Genomic DNA, 14,759 nt, shown 5'->3' on the forward strand with positions numbered 1-14,759 from the left:
CTATAGAAATCAAAACATGTTTAGAAAATCTTGCCAGGAGACTTGTGATACTTTCTACAGAAAACAAAAAACAAGGAAACAACCAACAGATAGAAGACAACTTAGATAATTTTATTGACATCCAAGAGCCAAACTTCCCAGGTAAAATTAAAATTTATATTTTCCAGAAACACCAAAAACAACATCTTAAACGATTTTTTCAAAGAATTGTCTCACAAAACCATCAACCATCAAGAAACCAAATAGACACAGCCATAAAACTATGCTCACGAGATAAAATTAACTATGAATTAGACAAAATGAAACAATACTTCATCAACATCAATAAGTTTCCTCCACAAACCGTAGAAAACATTATACGCACACACCTAGACAGAAAGCAAAATCAACAAAAGTAAATATATCTCACGAATCAAAAATCACTGAACCATATACTCCTGCATACCATATATTCCTGACATCAGCAGAAAAATAACCAACATTTGGCAAAACTAGTAACGAAATATGACATTCCAGTTAATACCAAATTTATTCAAAACCAGGCACAAACTGAGGTCTATACCATGTAAAACTACACTGACAAACACCACACCAACATTATTTATAAAATACAATGTGATAACTGCCACGACGTTTATATTGGAGAAACAAGTAGAAAAATGGGAACCAGATTCAAAGGACATAACAAGTCACCTTCACACGTTTTCGAACACTGCAAGTCAAATAAACACAACATAACCATAGAAAACACTCAAATACTAAATAAAAAAACAAACATAAACAAACGCAAAATTAAAGAAGCCTTACTTATACAACAACTTAAACCCAAAATAAACCAATATAAAGGAATGCCTTTATAGCTATATTAATATAATAAAATAAATAAAATTATATATTCAAACATCTAACACCGACCTCTACATTCCGACACTCAGTTGCACAACCCCTTCCAAACATGTGGTCAGCTTCCGGTCAGTTACCTCTTTCTTTGTGAACCTGACGATGATCGAAGAAGGTCGAAACGTTGTTCGCTCTTTCATGTAAAATAATTTCTCAACCCAAACGAGCCGTTTTGCATAAAATTTCTCTACACGTGGGTGTTTATCGACATCACTAATCATTTCCGTATTAAATTAAAAAAAATATTTTAACCTTAATTACTACGTAAAATGAGATATATGGGACAGCTATCATGTATTTTTTTTATTATAAATCGGAGTGTAGTCATTATTATTACTTTAATCAGTTTCTCTAAGATACTGATCATCACCTTTTCAGGTAAGTATCTCACGATATCTATTATTCCAATTTTAGTCACACGCATCAAAACAATTAATATGAATAATGAAGTTAAACATATTAATACGGCTATCATGACAATGTTCGTCAAACATCTGCTGAGAACCATCAGGATTATATTAAGGAAACAACTTAGGATAACCACTATAAAGACATTATTTGAATGTTTTAGTGCATTTATCATGGCTGAGGTAATTAAACAGATAAGGAGAACCACCACAACTACGTTAATCAGGTATCTTGCGATATTCATCATGGATACGTAATGTAGTCGTCGTAGGTCAGCTACCTCAACTATAATCAGATATATCAAGATATCCGTACAGATTTCTTTAGACATATATTTTAAAGCATCTTTCATATCTTCCATGGTTTTACATTTACTGGAAGCCATCATTACTTTAATTAAATAGCATATAGAAGCCATTATTGATGTTACGATTAAACCCCTAAAGAAAGTCAAGATTATGATATCCCTCCAACAGCATATTAGAAGCAACACAAATACATGAGTTAAACACTCCAAAATAGACATCATTATAATGTCAACTCAAATCTTCCAAAGAGCCTTTGTAATTATGTAAGTTAAATTAATATTGTGAAATATACGCCGCAGTTGTTTTTTTTCACAGAGACTTCGATACTTAGTGTAGTGATAGTTTGGTTCCTAAGATACGGTGTATATTGTTGAGTATTTCTAAAGTAGCTTACTATATTGTTGGAAAGGACACAAAAGCTGATGAAGTAATAATATTTCATATTTATCATTATATTAATGGTTTATTCTTATATTTGAGCCTTTCTTTACAGTAGTTTTTCTAACACGTGTGTATCAAATGTTATTTTGTACATTTCGTTGCATTTGTTATTATTTAAATCTGTTCATTCTAAATTTCCGATTGAACAAAATTCTCTCAACGCTCAGGTTGCTTTTGTCGTTTAAATGCTATCAAATATATATATATATATTTTTTAGATGTTAACGCTCATCATCAAATCTGTTTTGAGATGCAGGGTGAGAGTGGTCGCTCTTATAAATTTGTGAGTTTATTAATCTTGATATTAAAATTCGAAGTCATTTGGGTTAAATAACAACTAGATATAGTCTGATTTGTAAATAAAAGAAAGATGGTCACAATTTAAACTTAAAATTTAAAATGTGTTGATTTTACAACAAGGTTTAATTTTAAATAGGCTTAACATTGTAACGGTACTTTAGGCTTTGTTAAAGATAAGCTTGTGATAAATCGTGGAACAGGATAAATATATTTTTATATTAAGTAAATATAATCTAAAATATAGTTTACTAAAACTGTTTTTCTCTTCGTATTTTATTATTACAGCAAAATTAGTGAACTCAAGTAACTGTAACGAGCCTATTATAAAAGTTTTAATATCTTTTGGTGTTTTAAGAATTAACTTTATTACTTCAAGTAAGATCGCTAGTTTAGATCCAGCCTATAAAAATAGGTAGATTATAAATCAGACTACAATATTTTGTTATTAACCTCACATATGTTGACAGTTATACTAATTTATAAAGTTCTATATAGCTAAACTTCATTATGTTATTGTGAAGAAGGAGTAGAGATAAAAAAAATAATGTAATTGGTTCTTAAATGTTAAGCTCAGTAGTAGCTGTTAGCAAAGATTATGCTAATTAGTATTGATAACTGTAAGGCTGCAAGTATCAATACAACGGTTAAGACTTGGAGACAAGCGTTCAAAGAGTTTGTCAGATGTAACGAGCACAATGACGGGATTTCATTTGGGAGCTTTGGACTGGCAGGTATTTTGAAGGAAGCTAGTAATGAAGATGTGCAATTTATGTGTAGAATTTGTAAATTGGAGATTATCCTCATTAAAGAAGAGGCAGGTAAAGTGTAGACTGTGGAGAATGACAGTAAGATTTCAGGAGGAGCTTAAACATTTACATGGAAAAGATATATCAACTAACATTGACAATCAGGAAGGCAGAAAGAACACTATTTGACTTAAAAGTTAGGAAATTGATCATAATAATTCTGTTCTGTTGAAGAATAAATTCCAGTGTTTTACTTCTGCAGTTGAGGAACTGTTGGATGGAAGGAAAGCCAAAGATTGAATTGCAGTGTTTGAAACGCGTGTGAAGGTGACTGTTTGTGTTCTTTGAATGTGGTTTCCATTTTTCTACTTGTTTCTCCAATATAGAAGTCGGTGGAGTTATCACATTGTATTTTATAAATAATATTGGTGTGGTGTTTGTCATTGTAGTTTTTACATAATATAGAACTTAGATTTGTGCTTGATTTTTGAATAAATTTGGTATTAACTAGAATGTCATATTTTGCAACTAGTTTTTGCCAAATATTGGTTACTTTCTAGGTTGGTTCTAAGGTCCAACATTAGAAATTAAAACATGTTTAGAAGACCTAGCCAGGAGACTTGTGATACTTTCCTCAGAAAACAACCAACAGAAAGACAACTCTGACAATTTTATTGACTTTCGACAGCCAAACTTCCCAAAAAAATTAAAAATTTATATTTTCCAAAACACCTAAAACAACATTTTAAACGATTTTTCAAATAATTTTCTCACTAAACCATCAACATAATTTCACAACAGAAAGCTAAAAACAATCTTACAAAAAGAGACATTAATTCCATTAAAAACCTAAAACAAGACAAAAACATAAAAATTTTAAAAGCAGATAAAGGAAACGTTATAGTCATAATGAACATGAATGAATACATCCAAAAAATAAAGAACATCCTATCGGAGAAAAAAACAAATTAAAACCAATACACACAAATCCAACAAAGACACATGAAATGCAACTGAACAAATTACCACTAAAAATGAAAAAGCCAACACAGTTTCAAAAACTTTATTCCTACCTCATACAAGACCGACTCACACACACCACAAATATTCGGCATCCCCAAACCTCTTAAATTAGATCATCCAATATGACCAATAACATCCACATATGAATTGTTTAATTACAATCTTGGTAAATACAAAGCATGGGCATTCTCCAAATATGTAACATCAGCCAACTCATTCATCAAAGACTCTTTTAATTTCAAGTCTAATCTTAATCAACTTAATCATAAAGCCTTAATGGCCAGTTTCAATGTTATATCCCTCTTTACAGAAGTCCCAACCACTGAAACCTGTAAGATAGCTTTAGAACTCTGTATGAGACTCTAACTCATCAATAGACATTCCCAGCAACCCCATATAGAATTCACAACAATGAAGACAAACTTCATGTTCAACAACCACAACTATATACAAACAAATTGCCTAAGCATGGGCAACCCAGTATCACCAATTCTAGCCAATATTTTTCTGACACAAGTTGAAACACAAGCAATGAACACAGCATTACATCAGCCACTAAACTGGTACAGATATGTAGAGCGACGATTGAGATTCACATCCACACAACACACGCTTAATTTTTTTAATCACATTAACTCTATATATCCCAACATTAACTTCACATGTGAACAGAAAGAAAGCAATCAAATATCATTTCTTAACTCAAAATTACAAGAACCGACACGCAATTTAAAACAGAAATCCACCTAAAAATCATCCATACCGGACTATACATACCTTGGGACACAGCACATGAAACAGAACAAAAACTCAACACACTAAGAAACGAAATATGCTCACCAGATTAAATTAATGATGAATTAGACAAAATAAAACAATACTTCATCAACATCAACAAGTTTCCTCCACAAACCATAGTTAAATATAATACGCACACACCTAGACATAAAGGAAAATCAACCAACTAAAGTAAATATACCTTACAAATAAAAAAATCATGAAACCATATACTGTTGCATACCATATATTTCCGATATAGGCAGAAAAATAACCAACATTTGGCAAAAACTAGTAACAATATATGACATTTCAATTAATACCAAATTTATTCAAAAACCAGGCCAAATGTTTATTAGAATTTCAGTCTTGGTGTCTCATTTATGAGTTGGAAATTCTTTAAAAAACAAACAAACAAAAAACGAAGCTGTTTTAGTAATTTTTTTGTACAATACATGTTGAAACATTGATACATTAATTTTGAAACTGTACACAGCTAAGACATGATTGACACTTGTGATAGATAATTTATTCCAAAACATATTCTCTTTCTCAGTGATAAGTTTGTAAACATTGAATATAATACGTTTTTAAACTTCATAGATTATTTTAACTGATCTCATGATATTTAACATATTAAAATAAATCTAGTTTTTAATAAGTACTGATGTTTTCCCTGTGAAATATCTTTATTACTTAATTGCTAACCATGTAATTTGTACATGTTTTACATTTTCACCTCGATTTAAGTCCACATTAATTGTTCGTATTTAAAGTTCAAAGTATATTTTGCTGTAACTTGTGTTTCTCCAGTGATGTTTTGTTACTTAGAGTGATGTGGTAAACTGTGTAACTGAGTAGTACTACATTTTTACCCTTAGATATACTTTAATTTTCTGTGACATCTCTGAAACCTCTTGGTAATTTTGGTCCATCTCAAAGGAATTCATCTGTGTTTACCAAGAAAGCATCCCCACACTGTGAGTTAAATATCATCTACAATAAATGAGCCAAGATGAGTAAAGTTTGAAGGCAACCATATTGGTGACTATATCAGTAGTAACACATGAATAGACTTGTGGCTCTATTAGGAAGTCCCAAGTTTGTAACATCTATTTAAGTAGATCGTTAGCACAGTCTAGGTTAGATTAAAATATTTAAAAACACTGACATACCTGGAAATTCTTGAAAACGAGGTGGTACAGCACTTTACTACATAATTACAAGGATAAAATCAGGGTTTTCATTGTCATCAGTGAACATGTCAGATAGCTCGATATGGCTTTATTACAAAATAACACACACACACACAAGATAATTTAATGTTATATAATGTTATAATAACACACACACAATATAATTTCATGTTGTACGATGTTATACTTGCAAAAATATTTATTCCTCGACATATTTTTTCAATAAGTTATTCAACAACATTTTTATTTAAATATTTTGTGTTTGATATAAAGTTATTATACCTGATTTTATTTATAAATTAATTTTAAATATTAAGTACATTATCGGTTGCCATGTGTTATATTCAGTTTTATTTTTCTAGTTATATTTATAACTGATGGTTTATGTGTTATGTATACATAGGAAGTTATATCATATCACTGTACATACCCTAAAATATCAGTTTTCATACCATTTTCAATAAGAATTCTTATTGTTCATTGCAACCTTCAAAGAGTGAAAATGTTTATACTCTCTCCTAGCCTTGAAACTCCCACCTACTTTACGTTTCAATGTGATTTAGCTGCGTTGTAGCATGTAAATGTCCAAGAACAACTCTTCACAAAACACACACCACTATCACAGCTAACTTCCTGTTTACTGTAGTACACATTCTTCAATTCTGTATTAGTCAGAAAAGAAGCACCAGAAGTGTGAGGAGAGTATAGTAACTGTCAGAAATATATTTTCACTGTAAGAAAATATTAACTTTGATTCGATATCTTACTGAAACTAATGTAACAACAGGAATGTCACTGGGGATCTCACATTTACTTGGTTTAGGAACCTGGACAAGCAGTCCTCGGAAAGTGTCCAAAGAATCTGGTTGGAATGTTATTTTGTAAGAGGAATAAGCCAGTGAGAAAACACACTAACCAGGTATATTATTCTTCCATCTTGAAAGTCTAGGTCACTAAATTGTATGTAAAATGAGTATGACATTCTTAACTGTAGATATGCTGTCTGGTTTATCTTATTTACCAATACATCTAGACTGATCCATCTCTTTTTCTGTACCAGACCTCCCAGGAATAAACCAGCTGGAGAATGTATGATGAGGGTTCCTTAGTCAACTAATATTATTTGGTTGGTCAAATTCCTTTCTAAAACCAATTCTCTCACAAAATAATCAGTAGGATTTTGTAGATTGTGGAATACTCAGCCAGTTATAATCTTCTCTGATATGGAACAAAGGAAAAAGGATATAGGAATGGAAAGTACATGTGCAGCTTGTCCAAAAGCCACATGTAAAGCAAGAGAGTGGCAAAAGTGGGATGATACATTTGCTTTCTAACAGTTAGAGTGGACACCACCTACCAAATTGTTAGCTCCCTATATAGTTCTGCATTCGAAAGATGCATTTTTAAATGATAGAGATTTACTTTGGTTTTTGACTTATATTTTTAAGCTTATGAACTTACAAGCTTGTATTACTAATTCTGTCTCTATTGTGAGAGAAGAACTACCTCACATAAGTCAAATCTCAACAATGGCTAGGTAAAGTAGTTACATGTTGATGACGTAACAGCTTATTTTCATATATTAGTGATTTTCATTATGCAGCCTACAACTTCACTTCCTCTTTCATCTCCCATTTTCAATGGGAAATTTAGCTTGTTTATTTATTTCCATCTACAACTTAAGGCTTTGTCAACTTCGTTTCCTCTTGAGGACAGTATTCAGCCATCCTCTCATTATGTGTACATGATTTCACAGCTGTGTTCCATTCTGTATCTTCTCTCATTATGTGGACATCATTTCACAGCTATATTCCATTCTGTATCTTCTCTCATTATGTGGACATCATTTCTCAGTTATGTTCCAGTTTGTATCTTTTCTCATTATGTGTACATCATTTCACAGCTGTGTTCCATTCTGTATCTTCTCTCATTATGTGGACATCATTTCACAGCTATGTTCCATTCTGTATCTTCTCTCATTATGTGGACATCATTTCTCAGTTATGTTCCAGTTTGTATCTTCTCTCATTATGTGTACATCATTTCACAGCTGTGTTCCATTCTGAATCTTTACTTTTATCTCATGACACTTCTTAATTCATTTTTCATCACCAGTGATGTTTTGTTTAAACTTTTTTCTGTTTATTATGGTGTTGTTTATTAAACCCTAAACTGATGTTGGAAAGTTTGAAATGCAAGAGTTTATGATAATTGTCTTAGAAAATCAATGTGTAATAAGTTGTTCTGTAACTGTACATATGATTTTTCATCATGATCTATATAATTTTAATGTGTGGAAATAGGCAGGTATGTGGATAACTTGGTATAATCCTGAATAAATTAATTTACCATCTGAGCTGAAGGATGTGGCACGAAGGCCCAAAAAAGAGAGGCTTTTCTTTCTTAGATGGGTGGGAAATGTATACAGACGTTGAGTATTCAACTGATACAAAGGATCTTGTAGAATAGATAGGGATTGATAGAGAATTTCAGTGAACCTACAGAAATCTTCCATTCATTCAATCATACTCAGTAACGTGTGAAAGTAAGTATGAGTCAAAGGTATAGAGACTTCCATCATAGACATGACTCTCAAAATAGAAATAATTTCAGTATAAGACAGATTAGAAGTGGATCAACCTAAAATAAAAGGAAGAAAATTCAGCCCCATTGAGAAATGTTTTGAAAATTTTCCTCAGTGAAAAGGGTATTAAAATTCATATGAAATTCAAGATTCAATTTCATCTAGAGTGAATCTTGAAACTTTAGTTAATAAACAACTATAAAATAAAGGAAACACTAACAAACAACATGCAAAACATTAAAGTACAAAAAAGGAAGATTTTAACACATCATCAAATGTAAAGGAGAAGATGGAACCCCCCACCCCTTGTATTATCTCCTGCTGGTTAGTCACCACAGATCTGATTTTGGAGTGTTAACATTTTCTTACATAAAAATTTGTTTCAATTAGATACCATTTCAGAGAAAGATTTTATCTTCTGTTAGCATCTTTCTTAAGTATTTGCGTGACACTAGCTTTCAGGCAACTCCACCTAAACTCTCGTTCTGGAAAAAAAGAATTTCCAGTTAACTTCATAACTGACTGATTTATATTATAAGCTCACTGTACACAAGGACGACATTAACCAGTTTCACGTGTAAAAGTTACTTATATTTTACATGCAGACGTATACTATTTATTTTAGTTTTTTCTACTGTTGGGTTATCGATGGATCAATTTTAAGTTTATGGACTTATAACACTAAAATCCAGGGTTCTATTCCCAATGTTGATCAATATTTGAGGCTTCAGCTACTTATGAAGTAGTTTTTATGTCATAAATCACAATCAATTCAAACCAGACCTACATCTCTTCACAGATGCTTATCTTTCTGGTTGTGGTGCATCTCTGAATAGCTATCTCACCTCAGACATCTGGACCAGCATAAGCAATTCCTCCACATCAGTGTGCTCGACCTTTATTCTATCAAAGCGAGATGTTTACATTTCGTACCAATGTTAGTGGATGGTTTGATTATTATCCATTCTGACAATTTCATGGTGGTTTTATATATCAATAATAGAGTAAGTACCAGATCTTTAACTCTTTATTTTTAAACATTCGACCTCATGAACATCTATCCAGTGAATCTGCTTTACAGATTATAATGTATTAAGAGCGATGTACCTCATAGTAGACCATCTGTACCCTGTTCCACCTATTAAATAGCCACTTCACTCACAAGTTTCCTGATGTGTATACTTTGTTTTAGGAACTTACGACTTCTTTTCTCATCAGTAATGAAGATTTATGAGTACAGATGGAGCTAGCAAACATGGAATTGACATCACTCTCCTATTGGTAGAGAGAGGGCCTTTACTGCACAATAACATCATTATCCAATAATATAATTCATGAGAGAAGAGAGAGAACAAATGTTGGTGTAGACTATATAAGAAGACTTAGGATATGAACTAAGAACAGTGTTTGTATATAGTGTTAAAAATTGTTGATAATAATTTTATTGAAGAAGGGCTGATTTCTGGATAAGCAAGACTGCTTAGTGTTGTGTTATTATTTGGATTATTTCATGACTTAATGATTGTTAAATTCTTCATAATTATATTGTCAAGTGTTAATCATTTTTTACTTCAGTATTGGTAAAGTGAAAAGACAGTGTTTGTTTATGACAACTGTTTCATATGAATCTGGTTTGTTTTCAGTCCTTTTAATGGTGTAATTCAATATTTGAATTTATAGATAAGTAACTTTTCATTATTTGAAATTAAACACTCACTATTCTCTAGTACGTTTCTTACAGTAGTTTTAGCTTTGGTTTGTATTGATATAAAAATGGCTTCACTTTCTGTGTACATGTGTGTTTATTTTTTATTTCTCAGGTTTTTAAAGATTGTTTATCTTCTGGAACCACAACATGAATTATGCCTGCTGTTTAAAGTATTAATAATTGAATGTTATTAGAATGATGACATATTGTAACTTTCCAAATCACTGAATAAAATTCACAGCAGTATGTGTTCGGACTTACATTGCTAGAAACTGGTTTCGATACCCATGGTAGGAAGAGCAAACATATCTCATTGTTTAGTTTTGTGCCTAACTTTAAACAAACTGAATAAAATTCAACTAAAAGCTTTGTATGAATAACTCCTTCAACAATAGATACATTTATAAAACAACACAGTGATATGGGACTGATAACAGTTTATTATATCTATAAAATTAACAGACCAAAACCATTAGTAATTACATTAAAAACAAAATAAGTACTAACACAGCAGAGATATATATCAAAATGTATTTTTAAAAATTATTGGTTTATAAAACTGTACATAAACATTATAAAGTTTATAGCCATTATTTCTTTTTATAACTGTACATAAACATTATAAAGTTTATAGCCATTATTTCTTTTTATAACTGTGCATAAACATTATAAAGTTTATAGCCATTATTTCTTTTTATAACTGTACATAAACATTATAAAGTTTATAGCCATTATTTGTTTATATAAATGTACATAAACATTATAAAGTTTATAGCTATTATTTGTTTATACAAATGTACCTAAACATTATAAAGTTTATAGCCATTATTTGTTTATACAAATATACCTAAACATTATAAAGTTTATAGCCATTATAACCTATGATGTACTCTTAAGACATCTTAAGATGTCTTAATTAAGTGGGTACATTGACAGCTGTACATAGTATGTACATCATCTCCTATTAAATTATGGTCAATGTAATAACTATTTCGAAATTAGCCCACAAACTATCTCTACATATCTTGTGTCATTTTTGTGATGAGAATACACCTCACTGAGTGTGTAACCATCCAGAACTGATACATCATTCAGTTTACCACATAAAGTCTGGCTCTAACCGTCTGTACATGGACACATTATCCAGTTTCGCTATGTCTGGTAAGCGGATGGCATTGTTAAGACTGGTTCTCTGGTAATAGTTTTAGTTGTGGGTGACCTAAATTGGCAGATACTGGTCATCTGTTTGTGTTTTGAATGAAGCTCTCCAGATGTGTAATATTGGTTTGGATATAGTGCTACATTCATGCTAATGGTACATGTAACCAATTTGTATTAACCTGCTCTGATCAGCCAGTTTTCATTCATCTGATGGTTTTCAAGTGGTAAAACATCAATATTTCTTTACTGAGGTCTGGACATTGTTCAGAAACAATTTGAAATACTTTAAATTCTGTGATTGACTTTAAAAGAGGCAAGTGAGAGAAGCTTATGCAAATCTAGTGGATATAGTGTGAGCTCAGATGATCAGTTTCAGAGCATAAGTCCAATCATCATATATCTGATTTGGATCACAATAAACGTTGATTAAAACATTAGTTTTGTTACCATGGCTGGCTAGCATGTTAGTTTTGTTACCATGTTAAAATTAACTGTTGGTAATGAAATAAGCAACATTTGAACAAAATACTTGTGATATTTTATATTGTCAGATGTGTGTTTTGGATTATTTTGTAAAGATGGTAAAGCCATATCATTCTACATAATGATATAAACAAAGTTATTTCTATTTCGTTAGATCACTGTGTTACCGAGATCAGCAGTGTAAGTAGTGGATCTGATCAAACTTGTCATCAGTGTAAGTACTGGAGATCTCACAAACTTCTCATCAGTGTAAGTACTTAATCTGATCAAACTTGTCATCAGTGTAAGTACTGGAGATCTCACCAAACTTCTCATCAGTGTAAGTACTTAATCTGATCAAACTTGTCATCAGTGTAAGTACTGGAGATCTCACCAAACTTGTCATCAGTGTAAGTACTGGATCTCATCAAACTTGTCATCACTGTAAGTACTTAATCTGATCAAACTTGTCATCAGTGTAAGTACTGGAGATCTCACCAAACTTGTCATCAGTGTAAGTACTTAATCTGATCAAACTTGTCATCAGTGTAAGTACTGGAGATCTCACCAAACTTGTCATCAGTGTAAGTACTGGATCTCATCAAACTTGTCATCAGTGTAAGTACTTAATCTGATCAAACATAATTTTAAATTATGCTTTTTAATTATTTATACGTTGGTTTTTTCTAATGCACAGTAATAGTTAAATATGTCTAGAGTAAGACACAACCCTCAGTGAACATGTAATAAAACTCTACCAGTAAAGAAGCAGCCTTTTCAAATACAATAAATACGACTAAAACAGTGTTTTAAATAAAGCTTTGTGTCTTGCAATTATGTACTGACCCAAATTTCTTTGTTTCTCAGATTTGGTGTAAACACGCGTCGTGTACACATGCAACCCCTCAGAACAACATCACATCTATTATCTAGTTGTAACCACGGAGATCAACTTTCAATGAAAAATAATCAACTTTTAGATAGCGTTTGGTATAGTTGTCTGTTTTGGTTTTATTGCAGAAAGAAACAGTTCATTTTGCTATAGACTTGTAAAATAATAATATGAACAAATAGGAAAATTTTGACTTTTTCTAATAAACGTGAAAAATCCCCTTCTGTTGATTATCAATTTTAACTTTGGAAAAGGAAGGCTGTGAAAAAATAAGTCTGTTTTAAAGGTAGCCCAAATGTTCTGTTAAAGAGTTTTGAGGAAATTCCTATTATTTTCATACCACTGGTGAAATAGGCATATACATTCTGTTATTATTGTAGTGCCACTGAAAGATTAGATGTGTGTGTATATATAATACTCTGTCGTAACTGTGGTACCATTGAAGGACTAGGTACACATCACGTTTTTACCACAGTAGTACTGAAGGATTAGGTATATACACTATGTTGTTATTATACTAACACTGAAGGATTAGGTACATGCATTCTGTTGTTATAGTAGTAACACTGAAAGGCTAGTTATACACGTTATATTGTTATTGTAGTAACACTGAAGGACTAAGTATATACGTTATATTGTTATTGTAGCAGCACTGGAGGACTAGGTATAAACATTCTGTTGTTACTGTAGTAATACTGAAGGACTAGGTATATGGTTTTCTCACTTACCCTGTGGTAACGTTCAAGAATCTCAACACCTACTTTACACTGGAGGAATATTGACACAAGAAACCAGAACGAGGAGCATCATGGCAATATTTTATTTAATTTCCTTGTTAACGCTTCTCTTGCCAAAGGGTACGTAACCTAAATATCATAGGGCTATATAGGCCAAACTATAACAAGTCTGAATCTCTGAAAACAAGACTAGATTCAGTGAGATTCTTTATAGTGTGTTTTAACGCGATCCAGAATGACTCTTAACTTTTGGTCTTTTCGTTATTTTACGTCTGCTGCTAGAAATCAGGAGGATCAGTTTTGTAAAATTAGGAAAATATTTTACATAAATAATAAAGGTGATAACGAACGTTATTTAACCTATATCAGGAAGTGATCTTCTAGGCTCGCTAACCCTAATACACGATACATTCCTTTACATCAAAGACATCTTTAGATTTTAGGGACGAATTTCTCAGTTTGCTAGCAGCTGTTATCTCACAAAATTAATAAAAAAACACCTCAGTATGGAGAACACGAAAACATGCTTTGTTTTTGTAAATGTGTGTATATATATATTTTAGTGTATTATTTTGTACGTGTGTATACATATATATGTGTGTGTGTGTGACTGTATTATTTTTATTAAAACTGTTTCATTTCTTTGTTTTAACAGCTTTTGCTTAAAATATAATACTTATGGAGTCCAGAGTCTGCATTCTACATGGATGGCTAAAATCAATGGAGTGTAAAAGTTGTGTTGGGTTGTTGATATTATGTTGAAGTGAAGAGACTGTTGTAACGGAAGTCCTTTTCATGTTTAATATGATATACCTATACACTAACAGGAAGGTTCATGTATATAAACACATTAAATACTTATTTTTTGAATTTTGATATCGTTCCTTTATAACACGTAAACCAGATGGATTATGTTTGTCAGTGCTTATCTATAATAACGTAAACTACGCTTGAAAACAGCACTTACAAAGGTTTATAATAAAACTGTTTTAATAGTATAACTGTTGATGTTTCAACGGATTATTCTGTAACTAAAGTTCTAACAATAGCTAACTTGATTCATTTTAGTCGTTAAGAAAGATGTAACTTTTGACTAAAGTTCTAACAATAGCTAAC

General features: G+C 31.5%; 1 long non-coding RNA gene across 9 annotated transcripts; it reads left to right on the top strand.

Annotated features, from left to right (window-relative positions):
• The first annotated feature begins 1,589 nt into the window (after positions 1 to 1,589).
• LOC143241633 (uncharacterized) lies at positions 1,590 to 14,513 on the top strand. 9 transcript variants are annotated; one of them, XR_013022239.1, is made up of 6 exons: positions 2,267 to 2,340; positions 9,483 to 9,687; positions 9,876 to 10,681; positions 12,190 to 12,632; positions 12,882 to 13,004; positions 14,299 to 14,513. It is a non-coding gene; the product is annotated as an uncharacterized LOC143241633 (long non-coding RNA). The 9 variants fall into 9 exon arrangements; XR_013022235.1 differs by lacking the exon at positions 12,882 to 13,004 and adding an exon at positions 5,785 to 5,883 and having other exon boundaries at positions 2,318 to 2,340; XR_013022234.1 differs by lacking the exons at positions 2,267 to 2,340; positions 12,882 to 13,004 and adding an exon at positions 1,590 to 2,043.
• The last annotated feature ends 246 nt before the right edge of the window (positions 14,514 to 14,759 follow it).

Source organism: Tachypleus tridentatus, unplaced genomic scaffold (assembly GCF_004210375.1).
Source record: "Tachypleus tridentatus isolate NWPU-2018 unplaced genomic scaffold, ASM421037v1 Hic_cluster_1, whole genome shotgun sequence".
Taxonomy (NCBI): Eukaryota; Metazoa; Arthropoda; class Merostomata; order Xiphosura; family Limulidae; genus Tachypleus; species Tachypleus tridentatus.